This window comes from Dendropsophus ebraccatus, chromosome 5, assembly GCF_027789765.1.
Source record: "Dendropsophus ebraccatus isolate aDenEbr1 chromosome 5, aDenEbr1.pat, whole genome shotgun sequence".
NCBI classification, from domain to species: domain Eukaryota; kingdom Metazoa; phylum Chordata; class Amphibia; order Anura; family Hylidae; genus Dendropsophus; species Dendropsophus ebraccatus.
The window spans coordinates 55,911,755-55,929,843 of NC_091458.1; the positions used below are offsets into that span (position 1 = coordinate 55,911,755).

General features: G+C 41.7%; 1 protein-coding gene across 4 annotated transcripts in view; it reads right to left on the reverse strand.

Annotated features, from left to right (window-relative positions):
- ZNF385A (zinc finger protein 385A) overlaps positions 1-18,089 on the reverse strand; it is a 151,854-nt gene that overhangs the window by 74,981 nt on the left and 58,784 nt on the right. Inside the window, exon 1 of one of the 4 annotated variants that reach the window (XM_069970242.1) lies at positions 217-274. The exons of the other annotated variants lie outside the window; for them this stretch is intronic. The gene's annotated coding sequence lies outside the window, so the exon portion shown is untranslated. Of the gene's footprint in view, positions 1-216; positions 275-18,089 lie in introns of those variants that run through there. 4 annotated transcript variants of the gene reach the window in all.

Here is an 18,089-nt window from a genome sequence, read left to right on the forward strand (position 1 = left end):
AAGCCGGAGTCAGCACAGGGCTTGCCCAGGCAAGGGCCGGGGCCCACAGCACCTCTAGGGGCCCACAGAGGGAGAGGGGCCTAATGTTCTAATGTTCAGCCTACTCACTGTAGTGCAGGGGGAGCAAGCTGAACATCAGGAGATGGAGCAGGACCTGCACACAGAGAGAAAAGGGTTAAGGACCTGATCACATGACCCAAAGGTCCTTAACCTTACCGTGTGGAGAGCAGCCCGACAGAGAGGAAGAGGGAGAAGACTGAGCTGTAAGTGCTCTGTGTCAGTGTCTGAGTGTGTCAGTCAGTCTCTGTTTCAGTTAGTTAGTTTGTGTCAGCCAGTCAGTCAGTTAGCGTGTGTCAGTTAGCCAGTGTCTGTGTCAGTAATGTGTGTGTGTATGTTAGTGGCGTCTCAAGTGATGCATAGTGGATGGATGAGGGGCCCGCTGAAGCTTTGTTGCCCGAGGGCCCGGAAAAACCTTGAGCCGGCCCTGCTGAGCATGCAGGTGTATGGGGTAGAGGACCAGAAGAAGTAGCTACTGCCTGAACATGTGTTTGGTAAAGAAATAGCCAAGATGTATGCTGGCTTTTATAGAATGCACAATTCTGTTCTTTATGGGGTACTTTCTGGAAAACTGGTGAGCTTCACAATATATCAAACCATAATTGTGTATACTTTGGCCATGTGATAAGTATACAGAGTAGCTGTCTTTAAGCAACAAAAAAACATGCTCTACATTGCCACCTACTGGAGCTAGGTTGCCTTTCATTTGAAGGAGAAATCTGGCAGTCGGCAGGGAGGAATTTGATCAGAAGTATGAACTTACCTCTCCTTGTGTACGTATTCAGCCATGGCATCCGCCTTGGGACCCCGCCGGAAGGCATTTTCCAGAGGGCCTGTCCTGGCTGCTGGACTGGCTGCTCAGCCAATTAGTGAGTGGAGAGGCATCGCACCCCAATCACTGATTGGCTGAGCGGCCATTCCATCAGCCAGGTCCTAAGTCAGAGTAGGAGATCCCGGAGCCCGGTGGGGGTCCCAAGGCTGGTTCCACCGCTCACTGTGCATACTCCTCCTTTATGGAGACATACTATGGGCTCAGTACCATATGATAGTGATTGTTATATACACAGAGCAACCGATGACCCCTATAGTGTTACATAAAGCATGGAATATAAACTTTGCTGTCTATTGATGTATGTTGCTATGATGCTCTCAATTTATTCTTTAAAAAAAAAAAAAAACAGCTGTCACTGCAGAAAACTGTAATATCATCACCTCTAAGGAAAGAGACAGGCTCAGCGGACCATAGCTTCCTTCTCCGACAGTCACTTTGTCATCTCGCAGTGGTATGAGCAGATGTGATGGCCCATGCCCCTAACTGGTGGAATCACACTGCCACTTCAGGGGAAGTAAAACGCTCCTCACACGACTTTGTATTGACAGAACTGCTGACAGTGTCTGCTGTGATTATTTCCGTCCTCATTTATACCCCGAATAATACAATATGATCTTTCTTTATTTTTAGGAGCTTCTGTTCAAATTTAGGTCAAGTATTGTTTATGGATTAAACAGCAGCCTTGGCAGCGATGTATGAAACATTGCCACAAGTATTTTTAACCAGAGACTACTTCCAGATTATTAAGTATGCAGTTACGTCTTGGACTCAGTCCTACCTGAGCACCAGCTAAGATTTATCAAGCATATTGTAAAGTGAAACTGGCTCAGTTGCCCCTAGCAACCAATCAGATTCCACCTTTCATTTTTTAAAGAGTCTGTGAGGAATGAAAAGTGGAATCTGATTGGTTGCTACGGACAACTGAGCCAGTTTCACTTTACTCCATGTTTGATAAATCTCCCCCTTGGTTTGTACAGTACTTCAAATAAAACACCTGTATGCCTTGTACTGGTGATGGCTGTATGACCTGTTCTCTGTTTATAGCCTGTTCCTGGCCTTAGCTTCAAAATCTTTCAGACAAATCTCTCTGTCTAAACACACCATAACAGAAGACACCATAAGTCTCCGCTAAAAAGTTGCCTGAACATCTGAATAGAGGATTTAAAGGGGTACTCCAAAAAAAATACTTAAAATCAACTGATTTCAGAAAGTTATATAGATTTCTAATTTACCTCTATTTAAAAATCTCAAGTATTCCCATACTGGAATTAATTCCAGTCTGACACAGTGCTCTCTGCTACATCTGTGTCTACGTCAGGAGCTGTCCAAAGCAGTAGTAAATCCCCATAGGAAACCCTTCCTGCTCTGGACAGTTCCTGCCACAGACAGAAGTGGCAGCAGAGAGCACTGTGTCAGACTGAAAAGACTACACCACTTCCTGCAGGACATACAGTGGGTGATAAGTGCTGGAAGGCTAGAGATTTTTTTAATTAAAATTAAATTACAAATCTATATAGCTTCCTGACGCCAGCTGATTTGAAAGAAAACATTTTTTGCTGAGTACCCCTTTAAGTTTGCATACCAGGCATTCCCTTTAAGTTGCCTATGGGTGTCCACTGTCCAACAATAAAAAGCCATATATAACTTATATAGAGCCTATATTCCTTTCTAGAAAGGATTGTCTCCCCATTAATGAAGAATTTTAGTCAAAATGTTTTCTTTTTGCACAACTAGAGACCTGTAAAAATTAAAAATTTAGATTGAATGATGTTGCAAAATTCTGCATGTTCTGACAAGAGTGTATGGGTGGATGTGTAATAAATATGGAGGTCATGTGCAAATAAGCAGTAACCATAAGGTCTCAGAGCAAAACTTGGAATGGGGCTTATACCTCCAAGAGCTGATGAGTTCAGGGAATAAAGAGGTACTGATGATTCGTTGCTACTGTATTTTCCTTGCTCTCTGAGTTCTCCACATTCTACTGCCTTTTGCCTCCTCTGTCTGCACATTTATTATTATCTTCCCAATTATTAGGCTCACAATGCACATTACATACACGTGAACCAAACCTGACCATTTCTGTGACATTGGTTGATTGCCCAATATGTATGGTAGTATCCTGACTCTCACTCAATTACAGGTACACAGAACTGAGTTGGATTTTCAGAGATAAGCCGCTACCAGAGATATTTGTTACTGACACATTCCATTCCCCCCTCTCTCTATTGGAAACCACATTGAAATTTAGTTGAAACAGGCATCTTATGTGTATTGTGTAATAATAATAGGGGTTAACCAGCAAAAAACTTTTATTTCCAATCAACTTGTTTCAAAGTTATATAGATTTGTAATTTTCTTCTATTTAAAAATCTCAAGCATTCCCATACTTATGAGCTGCTGTATGTCCTACAGGAAATGTTCTCTTTTCAGTCTGACACAGTGCTCTCTGCTGCCACTTCTGTCCGAGACAGGAACTGTCCAGAGCAGTAGTAAATCCCCATAGAAAACCTCTCCTGTTCTGGACAGTTCCTGTCTCTGACAGAGATGTCAGCAGAAAGCACTGTGTCAGACTGAAAAGAAAACACCACTTCCTGCAGGACATACAGCAGCTGATAATTATGGGAAGACTTGAGTTTTTTAAATAGAAGTAAAGTAAATTACAAATCTATATAATTTTCTAAAAACCAGTTGATTTGAAAGAAAAATATTTACGCTGGAGTACCCCTTTAAATAAATATTCCTAACTTACAAAGTTTTCCCTATACACACAGTAGGAGATAACAAGCTACCCCATAGATAACAAGAACAGAGGAAGACTGTCGCCTGATTCTTCATGGGGCCTCTACATATTGCCAAACTATGTGCTCTATTACTTTAGTGAAGTTTTTCTGTGATCAGTGGGGGTGCCAGTTTGTATGTCCTATCAGGGGATTAGATTTGGGAGGTAAGAATACCTCTTTAAGGCGCCTTAAACTTGGGGAGGATGGAGTACTTGGCTGGAAACCTTACATCTTACTGTTTATCATACATTACAAAATGCAGATATACCCTCTAAAACATGAATGAATAAGACGTATACATGAACCTAGATGATATAGAGATGGATAGGAGATTATATTTGTAACAAAAACAGAGAATGAACATACAATGAAACCTTTATAACGTGTCCAGCAATAACATATCTATCTGAATGCCCGGACTATTAAGCTGTGTACTAACACTAAACAACTGCCAGGCAGAGGAGAATTATTGTAATGTGATAAGCCTTAATGGTGAAATCCACACCTTCATCACATCCTCAGTTTACATGTCACTAGGTATCAACTTAATCTGATATGTGCCGTGTCTGGGGGAGACTAAATGAAAGCGGCTCTGATTGTTTGGTGCTACATATATTTAACGCTTATACAGACATGGGATATCAAATCACTGTATAATAAATTGTTTTGACATCACTCAGTAATATTTCAGTAAGTGACATGATGGGCCATAACCTTTCTGGTGTGATCTTCCCATAAAAGCTTTTTGCATTGATGTCCACCTTTTCTGTCTCACACTGCAGACTGACCCACTTTAGCTGGATCAAGAAGACCTTTCCTTATTACTACTAGGTAATGGTAAGGAAAACTTTCCGTGAACCCTTCCATTCCCAGTTCTCGGAGTTGCTTGCAATCTTTCATCATCACTTGGCATGTTTCATACCTGACCGGTGATGACATGCCTCACTTTCATAAGTTACTTATAAAATTCAGCACTTAACCGTAAGTGACACTGTGCTAAACGGCTGTGTGATCTTTCCTGTGACATACATATGCTGACTGGTGGGATATGAAGCATGACTATAACTGACTATATCTGAGCCATCGTGGGACTGGCATATAAAGGCAAACAATAAAGTCCATATAAGAATGCTGAAATATACCCCATATCCTAATGACAAGACTCAATCTCTGTGTGTTTCAGAAATCCACATAAAACACAAAAAGTTAAAAGTAAGTAAAAAAGTTAAAGTGTTACTGTCATTATAACTTTCAAAATCTAAATCAGCAGTAGATGTGATAAACAGCAAGTTTGCAATTTACATTCATTTTTTTTAGTTATCATGGAAAACATGGCACTTCCTGTTTTCTGACAGTCAGAAAACAGGAAGTCCTGTGTATCCCAGGCCATCTCAGCGCTCACAGAGAGAAGGCAGTCATGTGATGGAATTCCTGTGTTTAGTCTGTTTTTTTACAACCAGCACAAGTCAGAAAATCTGCCTTCAGGAGACTGGGCCTGGATTTCTGGTAAGTTCAGCTTTGTTTTACAGCATGATAAAAACAAAAAAACATAATGAAAGTAAATTGTAAACTTGCTTTATATCACTTCTACGGTTTATTTAGAGTTTGAAATTTATAATGACAGGGACACTTTAGTGAGGACTCAACAGTATATAGTATACACTCTACCTCAGGATGCTGAGTGCCAGAAAGGGATGCCAGCAAATCATTCTGCCTTGGCCATTATAGTTGGATACAGGGCTAGGACAGGGAATTGAACCTTTGCCACAGGAGCAAAAAGAGTCTGCCTATGGCACTGCCCTCCCTGTTGCTAGCGCCCATATATCATGCTAACTATCTATGATGAGACTAAACAAGTACTAGGACCTTCTGACTCAAGTTTAGGTGTAATTGAGTATATCAGGTTACTGTGAGGGTATTTCTTTCTGGTATATTGCTCTGCAAACAAATTGATAGACCAGATGTCAGATGCTTTTTGGATCAGCCATACTAGCAAATACTTAAACGACACATAATAGCATGTGTTAAAAGGCAACAGTCACCCGACATGGATGATATTTGCTAATTAAATTTGTTGAAAGATAACTATTTATGCAGCGGTGGTCTGCTGCGTGTCCCCCTGTGTAATAGAGGTGACAGCACTGATTTCAATAGGCCATTTGGACAATGTAGGGATCGTTCAGGCTGCTGCTCCCCACTCTCTGTGCGTGTAGTAGCACAGGCAGCGAGCAGGGAATGAGGGGGAAGCGAGAGCTAAACTGACATTATGCCTCCCCCACATTATACCATGTAATGCGGCCCTTACTATTGCCTCAGTATACACAGTGGCTGCTCTTCCTATGAATAGAGGTAATATGCACTCTATTTTGAGTGTGCAGGAATGGGTGGGAGCAATGATGACAACTTGCCTTGCCCATGGTATTTACTGTTGATAAAGGGCTAGGGCACTAAATAGAATATTTACCCTGGATATAAGAAAAGCCTATTTATAACAAAAAGCAGCTTCCTCGCTGATATTTTTTAATCTATTTTCCCAGTCTTATCTAGCCCGTGCCTTTATTAAATCCTGCCATTGATGCAATGTGCTTATTTAGCTAGACATGATAGAACTAGCCGTAGGGTCCTCCATGACTTCCTTTCCTAGAAAATAACATCCTTTGAAACCAGACACTAGGGGGTCCCGCCAGTTGCCCCACACTGTGTATACTTAGGACTGGAGACTCCCAGCTCCCATGACATTTGGTCCATGAATCAGTTTTCTCTTTTCATTACACATCGGCTGAGGGCATCGTCCCTTTGAATTAGAGCTTCAATTATAAAAGCCAGTGGTTTTCTCCCCGTATAGGAGGCTTCAGATAAGCTTCCTCTTCACAATTACAGACTAAGTAATATGATGTAACCCAAAACTAATTAAGGGTCGGACATTTGTCTCCTGGCTAAACATAACAGATTTAGACAAATGGTATTTTGCCATCAGATAATAACTGCTTTGGAAAGCGGCCATAGTGACTGTGAATCTCGCTGCTCAGATTGTGAGTAACTATGAAGAACGATTCAATATATTTTATTATGTGGTTTAACCTTGGGTAATGCTGGTGGTTCATGTATGGTGCTAAAGGAAAACAAGGAAGGCACAATAATAGATATGTCTATGGCTTGGTCAATTATAGGAGCAATTCTACACTGTTAGCTTCTCTGGGATAGTGATACAGGTCCAGCAAAAAGATGGTGAGGCTAAGACAATCCAACATATTTATCAATGTAATGATGCCAGTTTCTTGCCTCATTTCACTGAAAAGAAAGAGGTTCATGCTAAACTTCATATTTATCATTTTTATTAATTACTTTATCCAACACCTACCGCATCCAAAGGAAGCATGCCATTCAAGTTGTGCCAAGTAAGACTGATTTCCTAATTTTCCTTACAGGTTTTGTATACAGACAAATGCCTGTGTTCTATGGCAGTTACAATATGGCAAGGTTAGGTAAGAGCCATATTCCACAACAGTAAGACAAGATTAGTGTGTTTGTCACCAGTGTACACAAAGTAGCCCTGCTCCTGGGAACATGGATGGGGATTATATGCTCAGCCAGAAACTCTACCAGGAGGGAGAGTTACCCAGGAAGCATTGCATGGCCTATACGACCCCATATACCAGTTTGATGGTCTCCTCGGGACACACACACACACACAAAATGTAACTGTGTGAATGATGCCTAAACAACACACTGATAGTGTAGGCTTAATGAGTTATTAAGTAACAGTAAAGGCCCTATTACACAAAACGATTATCGTTTAAAAATTTGCTAAAACAATCAAAATAAACGATTATCTGTCGGTGTAATAACACCCAACGATGAAACGACGAATAAAAATTCATTCATTCATTCATTCGTTCATTTTGTTAAAAAATTATCGTTGGCAGTTTGCCGATCGTTTGCATATTTGTTTGTGTAATAAGTCGTTGCCGATAAAACATGCTGTGTGGGCGACCAGATAACGACGTACAAACAATCGTCCATAACAGTAATCAGTGAATGTAACAACCTCAGAATCGTTCGCTAAAAAAATCACTAGTTACCGCTAGCGAACGATCGTTATAGCGAATCTTTGAACGATGATTACTACGTGTAATACGGCCTTAAGTGTTGTCATAGTTGTAGTCAAGTTCTCTTTGAGAAAATATTCTACTCTGAGCTTATGGTTGCAGTTCTAGCATCTCATTTGGGCCAGTGGTCCATTGCTGCTGATAATACCGCATTGCACAAACAGAATGAAAGCATTACAGTAATATTTTCTCTTATTGGTAACACAATACAATAAAAAATGAACCTCATTAAAAAGCAATGAAGCTAAATGAAACCACATTCCCTGCTTGGGTTGAGACCTTTATACCCATGCAAAAAAATACAAAAAATAGTCCTATAATTTGGACTTGCTATGAAGCTATTGCATAGGGATATCTTTGTAATAATGACCTGTTATAAAATGAGCAGCAGGAGTATCTGTTCTATAGACTATAGGTCACAATGTGCACACTCATCCCCCTCACAGTAGTATTCAGGTAGTCTAACAGTCATAACATTACAGTCTGTGTATTAAAGGATAACAAGGTACGCCTCAGTAAATGGCATCTAGATGAGATTACTTTTCTCCTACAGCCCTTTCTTCTTGCTACTTTAATGTTGTGCACAGGATATCACTGGTAACTAGGCCACTTTATGTAAGAGCCTATTTGATGTGATATTGTTTTGAATATTAAAGTGCCTTGCTTTCTCCCTTTTTCTGCTTAGCCTAATCTTCTTCTTCTTGTCATTTAGTTTCTAATGATTCTATGGAAATGACTGTTCTGGTGTGTAGCAGAGGCAGCCGCCTTTTAGGTCAGGGGAGTAGCTATAGGACACTCAGAGATAGAAGTTATACAGAGATGTTGAGATGTGCTATAGGTGCCTCTGTCATGTAATAAACACTGGTACAGTATACAGAACACATGATGTGTTAGACTTTGCACCGTTGCTGATCTACCTGGTCACACAGCTGCTGATCTACCTGGTCACAGCTGCTGATCTAACTGGTCACACAACTGCTGATCTACCTGGTCACACAGCTGCTAATCTACCTGGTCACACAGCTGCTGATCTTCCTGGTCACACAGCTGCTGATCTACCTGTCACACATCTGCTTATCTACCTGGTCACACAACTACTGATCTATCTGGTCACACAGCTGCTCATCTACCTGGTCACACAGCTGCTGATCTACCTGGTCACACAGCTGCTGATCTACCTGGTCACACAGCTGCTCATCTACCTGGTCACACAATTGCTGATCTACCTGGTCACACAGCTGCTGATCTACCTGGTCACACAGCTGCTGATCTACCTGGTCACACAGCTGCTGATCTCCCTGGTCACACAGCTGCTGATCTACCTGTCACACATCTGCTTATCTACCCGGTCACACAACTGCTGATCTACCTGTCACACAACTGCTGATCTACCTGTACAGTATACAGAACACATGATGTGTTAGACTTTGCACCGTTGCTAATCTACCTGGTCACACAGCTGCTGATCTACCTGTCACACATCTGCTTTTCTACCTGGTCACACAGATGCTGATCTACCTGTCACACAGCTGCTGATCTAACTGGCCACACAGCTGCTCATCTACCTGGTCACACAGCTGTTGATCTTCCTGGTCACACAGCTGCTGATCTACCTGGTCACACAGCTGCTGATCTACCTGGTCACACAGCTGCTGATCTACCTGGTCACACAGCTGCTGATCTACCTGGTCACACAGCTGCTGATCTACCTGTACAGTATACAGAACACATGATGTGTTAGACTTTGCACCGTTGCTGATCTACCTTGTCACACAGCTGCTGATCTCCCTGGTCACACAGCTGCTGATCTCCCTGGTCACACAGCTGCTGATCTACCTGTCACACATCTGCTTATCTACCTGGTCACACAACTGCTGATGTACCTGTCACACAACTGCTGATCTACCTAGTCACACAGCTGCTGATCTACCTGGTCACACAGCTGCTGATCTACCTGTCACACATCTGCTTATCTACCTGGTCACACAACTACTGATCTATCTGGTCACACAGCTGCTCATCTACCTGGTCACACAGCTGCTGATCTACCTGGTCACACAGCTGCTGATCTACCTGGTCACACAGCTGCTCATCTACCTGGTCACACAATTGCTGATCTACCTGGTCACACAGCTGCTGATCTACCTGGTCACACAGCTGCTCATCTACCTGGTCACACAATTGCTGATCTACCTGGTCACACAGCTGCTGATCTACCTGGTCACACAGCTGCTCATCTACCTGGTCACACAGCTGCTGATCTACCTGGTCACACAGCTGCTGATCTACCTGGTCACACAGCTGCTCATCTACCTGGTCACACAATTGCTGATCTACCTGGTCACACAGCTGCTGATCTACCTGTCACACATCTGCTTATCTACCTGTCACACATCTGCTTTTCTACCTGGCCACACAGCTGCTGATCTACCTGTCACACAGCTGCTGATCTACCTGGTTATACAGCTGCTGATCTACCTGTCACACAGCTGCTGATCTACCTGGTTATACAGCTGCTGATCTACCTGTCACACAGCTGCTGATCTACCTGGTCACACAGCTGCTGATCTACCTGGTTATACAGCTGCTGATCTACCTGTCACACAGCTGCTGATCTACCTGGTCACACAACTGCTGATCTTCCGGGTCACGCAATTTAAATTTATAAGTACCCTGGGAACGCTGAAAAGCGACCCCTATATTGGCCACTTTCTTGGTGGAGTTTGCAAACACCCTACCCTTTTACTGTCTTGTCCTGCTGGTTAGTATGATTGATGACATTTTCTGTAGATATACCATAAATGCCTATATTGGAAATACCTGTTTAGTAGCCTTTGAACCTACAGTATATAGGCACCTGCAGGTGGCCATAATACAGATCCATGGTGCATGTTCATAGACTGTCATTTGTCCATTCTATACCTCGGTTTGCCTCTATTCCTTATTACATAAAGTACTGTAGGTATTCTCCTCTAAAAGCATTGCTTCTATGGAAGAATACAATGCCTAAAGAGAGCGCTATGCAGCAGCACATGGAGTGCATGTTCGGTAATACAAGACTTGACAGCAATCAATAGGCTGCCATTATAGCCATTAATACACCCACACAGGACGACACACACATTTTTCACCTTGTTGAACTTCTAATTTTACATTAGAGAATGGCACAGTCAGTATTTTTATGTATAATCATATGAATACCACTCAATTTGTAAAATGCGGCTACCCCATAATAAGCTGACAATACATTTTTATTTTGTACGGTTTTACTGTTCTATTATTGAATGTTCTAGTTCTCATAGGAACTGGTTCCTGTAGTAAATGTAAATCAGGGAATTATTCATATTGCTGGTTCAGCAATTATAAGATAAATGTGCTGTAGTGACTTCCCATAGCCAGCAGGGGTCACTGTTGCAATTATCAATCATAGAGTACAATATTAATTTTCTAAAAAAAAAAAACTTCAAGGATGTAGGCATTAATGTAACACAACTCTGTATTACTTTGTAAGGCCATGCGTTTGAGATAGATGAAGGATGCACATACAATGTATTTTTTTTTTCAGTACTACTGTTAGTTAAGTAGTTTTGTTAATTGTCTCAGGGTATTGTATAGTGCAGTTTTGTCTGCACTCTCCTGCTGTCACACAACTATATCTCCTATACTGACAGCTATCAATGCATGATGGGAGTTGTAGTTTTTCTACAGCTGGGTAGCTGCAGATTTGGGATCTCTGGCATAGGGTATATACTATTTTGTAAGTAAAATGAGCTAACACTAAGGTTATATCCTGTTTTAAGTGTTCTTCATGTTTCTGGTATCTTTTTAGTATTTGCCAGATTCTGGTCAGTTTCTTTGCGCCAGCTTTTTCATTCTTCATTAATAGGCATCATGTGGATGGGATAATTATGGCAAAATAATTAGAGCTGCATTATACCGGAAGTGCAGGGCTCAATGATCAGAGAATTCATGATATAATTAGACAAGAAAAGCCAGACGACAGGTAAAGTATGGAACAGAGAAAGGAAACACTGCATATCATTATTTGGTAACTTCTTGGCTACCAAACTAAATATAAAATAAAGTTCATTCTAAGGGTATTTTCCCACTGCAGAATACGCGCAGAGACCTCAAGCAGATTCTGCCTCACAGCCTCCGCTTGAAGTTCCCATAGACTCAATGATATTTGACAGCGAATTCCGCCGTCCGCCCAAAGAATTGACATGTCAAATATAATTGAGTCTATGGGATGGGCGGAACTTCAAGCGGTGTTCACGCCTTTTCTGTAGAGGGAACATACCCTCAAGGTAAGTCCACATGGGATGGAAATTCTGCAAGTTTGATGAAGATGAATTTTCTGCATGGAAATTGCTAAAATGTCACAGTCACTTCTAGTGTTCTGTCATTTGAGAAAACTTTTCACGTTACATAGATATGTCACATGTGAAAAGTTTTAGTCTGAGGGTTCTAGGTCCGAGACCCTCACTGATCATTATATCAGAAGAACTGCACTCGGTGGCTCAGGTTTAGGGCCCTATTACACCAAACAATTATCGGCCTTACCTGGCCAATTACCGGACTTTTCAGCTAATAGTGGATTGGTGTAATAGCACATGCACAATGTCGGTTAATTACGGTTTTTCAACATGTTGTAAAATCACATACAGTGCTGTGAAGGCCTGCTGCTTGTTGCTCCTTGTATTAGGAGAAGCGGCAGCAGACTGACTTCAATGGGCTGCCTGGACGATCCTTAGCGATCAATATCACTGTGTGTGATACAGCCTTTACCTATATGACATATATAGCAGTAATGCAGTTTAGAAATGTTCTATGCTTCTGGTGTGTATATCTCATGTCAATTTACGTTGCATTCTGCCAACGTTTCCTTGGGCCCCCACTGTACTCTGTTCATCCGTATTCAGAGATGATATGGTGTGTCTTTTTGTTAAGGCGGCAGCCATTTACATTTAGCTTAGACCAGACGCGAGCCAAAAAAAATTCAGCACTGGAGTAACAGAGAATGGGTAAGATGGGTATGTAATGCACTTTCCTCTATAACATTTATAATGTCATAGTACATATGGACGTGAGAAGCCTTTATGAGAGGACCCGTTTTAAAGAGGACAGGTGGCTTTTTCTGACCTGTCTGTTAAAGTAAATACTTACCAACTGGGGCGTGTCCTATACTGTCTGACATGTGATTGGATAGTGACAGAAAGTAACACTCAGTTGACTATTTAGTCATAATTTGACAGAGCTATAAGAAAAGATGTTATTTTATGGTAAATACATGTATTCAGTAAAACAGGTCAGGAGAGGCGACTAGGCCATTCATATAATGGACATACACTATACATATTGATATACAAAGCACACATTCCTCCAGCATTTCTGCTTGCATGTAATAACTCCACTACATAGTTCTCATACCCTAAAAAGGGAGTAGATAGAAAAACATGAAGAGTAGGTCAACTTGACATTGAAATAAACACTAGCTAATACTTACAATACAGCAACTAAACCAAGTACAAAGCAAATACTAAAAGAATTGTTATGTGTCTTGGGCATTGTGACATTTTAGGTTGATTTCCTCTCCATGTTCTTATAAATACGGAGTTGACTTTGTCAGTGATTTCTAATATTCAGCAATGTGCTTAAGGATGACTACTACAATGACAGAACAGGTTCAAGATGAGCAGCAATTTGGGCTGATTTGCCTCCTGGACGATCAATGGATGATAGAATTTATAAAGATTCCCTCTTTATCTGGAGACAGGAAGCTCACCTACTATACAGATGCTTGTTATCTTAACCAGCACACAATGGGTTATGTGGAACAGCACTTATGTAACGTCACAGGAGACTAGGAAAGTGCTCAATACATCATTAAACATCACTAAGCCCTTAGATGCTGGCTCTATGTTCTTCCCCATTTTGACATACAGGCCACTCAAGTACAAAGTGTTTGTAGTCCTTTGGTGCATGAATCGCTTTATCGTGCAGCATTTGTAAGCATCTTGCTTCAGCACTTTTTTTTTTTTTAACATTCTATTCCAAATCAGCTATAAACACCCACAACATCATAAGAAGATCCATGTAAAATGCAAGGTTTAGCTTCTTACCGACAGAAGATGCCAGTGTAAATGAAATGCCTTATAATTGGCAATCCGACATTACAGCATAGACTGCTATTAAAGATTAATGGCTTTATAACCTGCTGGGAATATCACATTAAAAAATAGCTACAAATCCTGCGCTCATTGTCCGCAGCGTCCCCTGTTGACCCTCGATCTCTTGCTTGGACACAGCCTAGGTGGACAGCTGTTGGGCTTGGGGACAAATGAGAACTGAATCTGTTACAAATTCAGATAATCCTTTGGAATGTGCTCCGGGTTTATCTGAAATTGTTACATGACAAGGGACTTGCTTTAGTCACTGCTTTGTTCCTATACAGAGCTAGTGTACTGTGTAATGAGTGGAGAATGGGGATCAATTCAATAAGTTCCAGGATTAAGAGCAGTGACGTGCCATTGATGCGCCATGATTAACGGCCCTTTATGTCTTGTTTGCGCACGGCTTCATGGAGACGTTTTCATTATGTCTGAGCCGTTACTTCCTCATGAGATGGTCAGCAGATGAAGCTGGTGGTTTCCTCCTCAGAAGGAACCAAGAGAATTTCTGAGAGGGACACTTTCAGCTTTCAAAGTAGTTTTGAAAAATCCACAGCTGCCACCCAGCGAATACATATATTATACATGTATGGGACCAGATTAAGAAGGGTTGGTCCATGTCCATAGACGATTTGGCACGGGTACGCTGGACAGATCTGAAAACAAGGTGCTGATGTATCCATGCTTGGACTGGCACAGGCCCATTCATTTCAACATTCTGAACACTGTCAGCTGCTACTTAGAATGAACCCAATCCACAGACACTCGAAAAAGGACCCAAACATAGTCCCTAGCTGACTACAGTCATGTCATTGAAATAAATGGGGTCTGTGGCAGTCTGAGCAAGAATACATCAGCACCCCATTGTGAGAGTTTTTAATGTATCTGCATCATGATGTGAATCTAGCCCTAGTCTAAAGGGGATGTACATTTGTAGACAACATCATCATCTTTATCCCCAGAAACAGACCCACTCTTCTCTATGCCTGGTGTTGTAGTTCCATCTTATTAAACCTTAAAGAGATGTTGCACAGGATAGGGGACAAATGGGAGGTTGATGGGTGGGGGGTGGGAGGGGGGGGGGGTTCAGACCTTCATACTCCCGGCAACCTCCTTTATTATAAACACAGAGAATATATAGAGCCACGAGTCACATGCCATAACAGCAGCTCTATGCAAAACAAAGAAGCCGCGGGCCGATATGGAGATCTATGAAAGGTACAGAGGTTGGACCACCACTATCTCTTATTTTTTCAACAAGTTCGTTTTTCTTCGACTACCCCTTTAATAAAGAGCACCTGCAATATCAGATGCAGCCTATGGACATGAGTAACACTGTTTCTTTTATTGTAAGGCAGTGTCCATACATGTATTTTCATTGCGTTACTGCATCATTTAATTGCAATAATCAATCATTTTATTGCATTGCTGCATCACTTCATTGTGTTATTGCATCAGTTCACTGCAGTAATTAATCATTTCATTGCCATCCAGCCGTCCTTCATTACGTTACTGTGATGAAACTCCACCGTGTGCAAACATATCGTAAAGCAAACACTTTTTGTAATCCTGGACATAATAAGTGGCTCCATCAATACCCTTCCCATTCATTAACTTTCTGTATGCCGAGACTAATTGAATCTATAAGATATATGGACCTTATATGGCTTTAGGATGCATTCAACCAAAACATTGCTGGAAAAAAAAAACAAAAAAAATATATATAAATAATAAGTTTAGGATTTTAAGGGAGGTTCTAAAACATTATAGTAAAAGTGCATCTACAACTGAAAAAAACAGTCTATATGGGGATGACTTTAACATTATCTTCTATCCCCTTTCATATATGTATCTACTAGCTAGTAGACTCCTTTATTGAGTTATTATGGACACGTATACACACACCCTTTCATAAGGCATTGGTTTAAGCAAACTATCCACCATGTTTTACAAGACACTTTACACTAACATGCACTATTCCATTGGGGTGCTTCATGCACTCACAGACTTCACAAAGCATGCCATGCGAAAGTGTATGTCAACACTTCATCCTCATCATAGCCCCAAGGCACCATATGACATCTGTGTCAACTGTGTAAGACTTCTGTACTGAGACTGAGAATCTTATGATAAGAGAAAATGAAGGAGAACAGACTGTCCTAAGCCATTTGGGACCTCTCAGTGCATTGTTGAAAGATATCAGGCAATGAATGTTACTCTGCCTTTTTCTTTATACTGGATCATTTATGCTCTTTAACACTAATTTTTTTGTAGAACAGCCCTTAAAGAAGCACTCCAGGGTCTGAAGGTGTGTTTCATAGGCGGATTATAATGAGGGCAATCTGGGCTACCGCCCGGGGCTCCGGGGGGGGGGGGGCCAGTGAGATTGCCCCAATTATAATAACGCTGCCACTGCTGCCCACCGGACCATGGGTTCCCGCGCTCCAGGGACATCACTTGCTTGTTGCAGAAGAGCCAGGGTGCCTGCAGGCTGCTGTTTCCATGTGGTAATTTGCACAGTTGTTTATCCATAGTGGTGAAAGAATCACACCTGCGTGTCAGGGAGGGGGAGGCTAACGACCAGGTCCTCATTGAGGGGGACAACAGGGCTTATTAAGGGGGACATGTTGAAAATGCCAGGGCTCAGTAGTCAGAGAGACAACACGGGGAAATGCTGGGGTCTAGACTAAAGATCTGAGAAGACATCTATATAAGTAGCGTGGGGCAGTGGGTTGGAAGGGGTTGTGGTTAGTTGGGGCATGGTTAGTTTGTTGCAGATGGGACTAGAGGGGATGTGGTTAGCAGGGGGCCCACAATTTCTGAACACAATTTCTGTGTGGAATATAACTGTAAGGTGGCCATACATGTGACAGCTATCAGCTTGACATTCATTTGGCCAACAGCTTTCTCTCCCCATCACCCCATACAATAAAAAGCTCAGTTCAGCCAAGTGTTCATGTGTTTTGCACGGTAAGGGCCCTATTCCACCGGACGATTATCGTTCGCATAATCGTTAACGTAGAGCTGGGCGATATGGCCAAAAAATAAAATCTCGATTTTTTAAAAATTTTGGACGATTATCGATTTAAATCTCGATTTTTTTTTCCTTTTTGCTAAATAAACAGAATAGTTTTGTCCTTGCAGCATCAGATACTATTTTAATGACATTTGAGACAACTGTATTGCTTCTCACTGTAACAGTGCTCCCCTGTAGTAGACAAGCTCCCTGTGTGCCATTCTGGGCCCCCATATAGTATAGGAGACAGGGCCGGACTGGAACTTAAAATCAGCCCTGGCACTCAAACCTCAGCAGCCCTCATAACATATATCCCCCCCCCCCCCCCCAGATATATCATAGATAGCAATGTTCTAAACATGCTGTAGCGAATTCTGCTCACTACTTCATTAAATATATGAACCCTACCATCAACACATAAAAAAACAACATAATCTGCTGTGGATTTGTTGTTGCATATTTATGTATTTCAGCAGCATCAATGGATTACTAGTGTCAGTGCACTTAAAGGGAATCTATGAGGTCCATACCAGGTACAGAGCTGTAGATCCCAGCAGAAAGGTGCAGGGGAGATATAAGCGACAGCGACAAGTCCAGTGTAAACATTTATAATTGTCCTCTCTGAGCCTCCACATAGTATAGGCAGGGCCGCCAACAGGGATTTTGGAGCCCCATACAGCCAAAGTGTTTGTGGCCCCCTTAACAAAAGGGCCAATGGCCCACTCACACCTTGGACATGACCCTATTATTAAAACATACTGTTAATTAATACCTGATAAAAGTATAAGTTTAACATGAAGATGAATGTGACACTATTAAAAATACACTCCAGGTCACCAGTATATGAAGTGTATGGATATGGCGGCTTACACAGCCTCTGCCTATACTGTAGTAGCTGCAGACTACTATCAACAGAATACTGATGACCAAGTGATATCTTAAAAGCTGCATAGCCCCTCAACTAGTTTCACTTGCAAAGAGCGTCATCAGGAGGATGTAATGTGCCCTTCTCCTGATGACACTCCTTGCGAAGGGGTTATCCAGAATTAGATAAAACATGTCTGCTTTCTCCCAAAAACAGCACGGCAATACCACATACAACCTGAGCCCGCTTTTTGGAAGAAA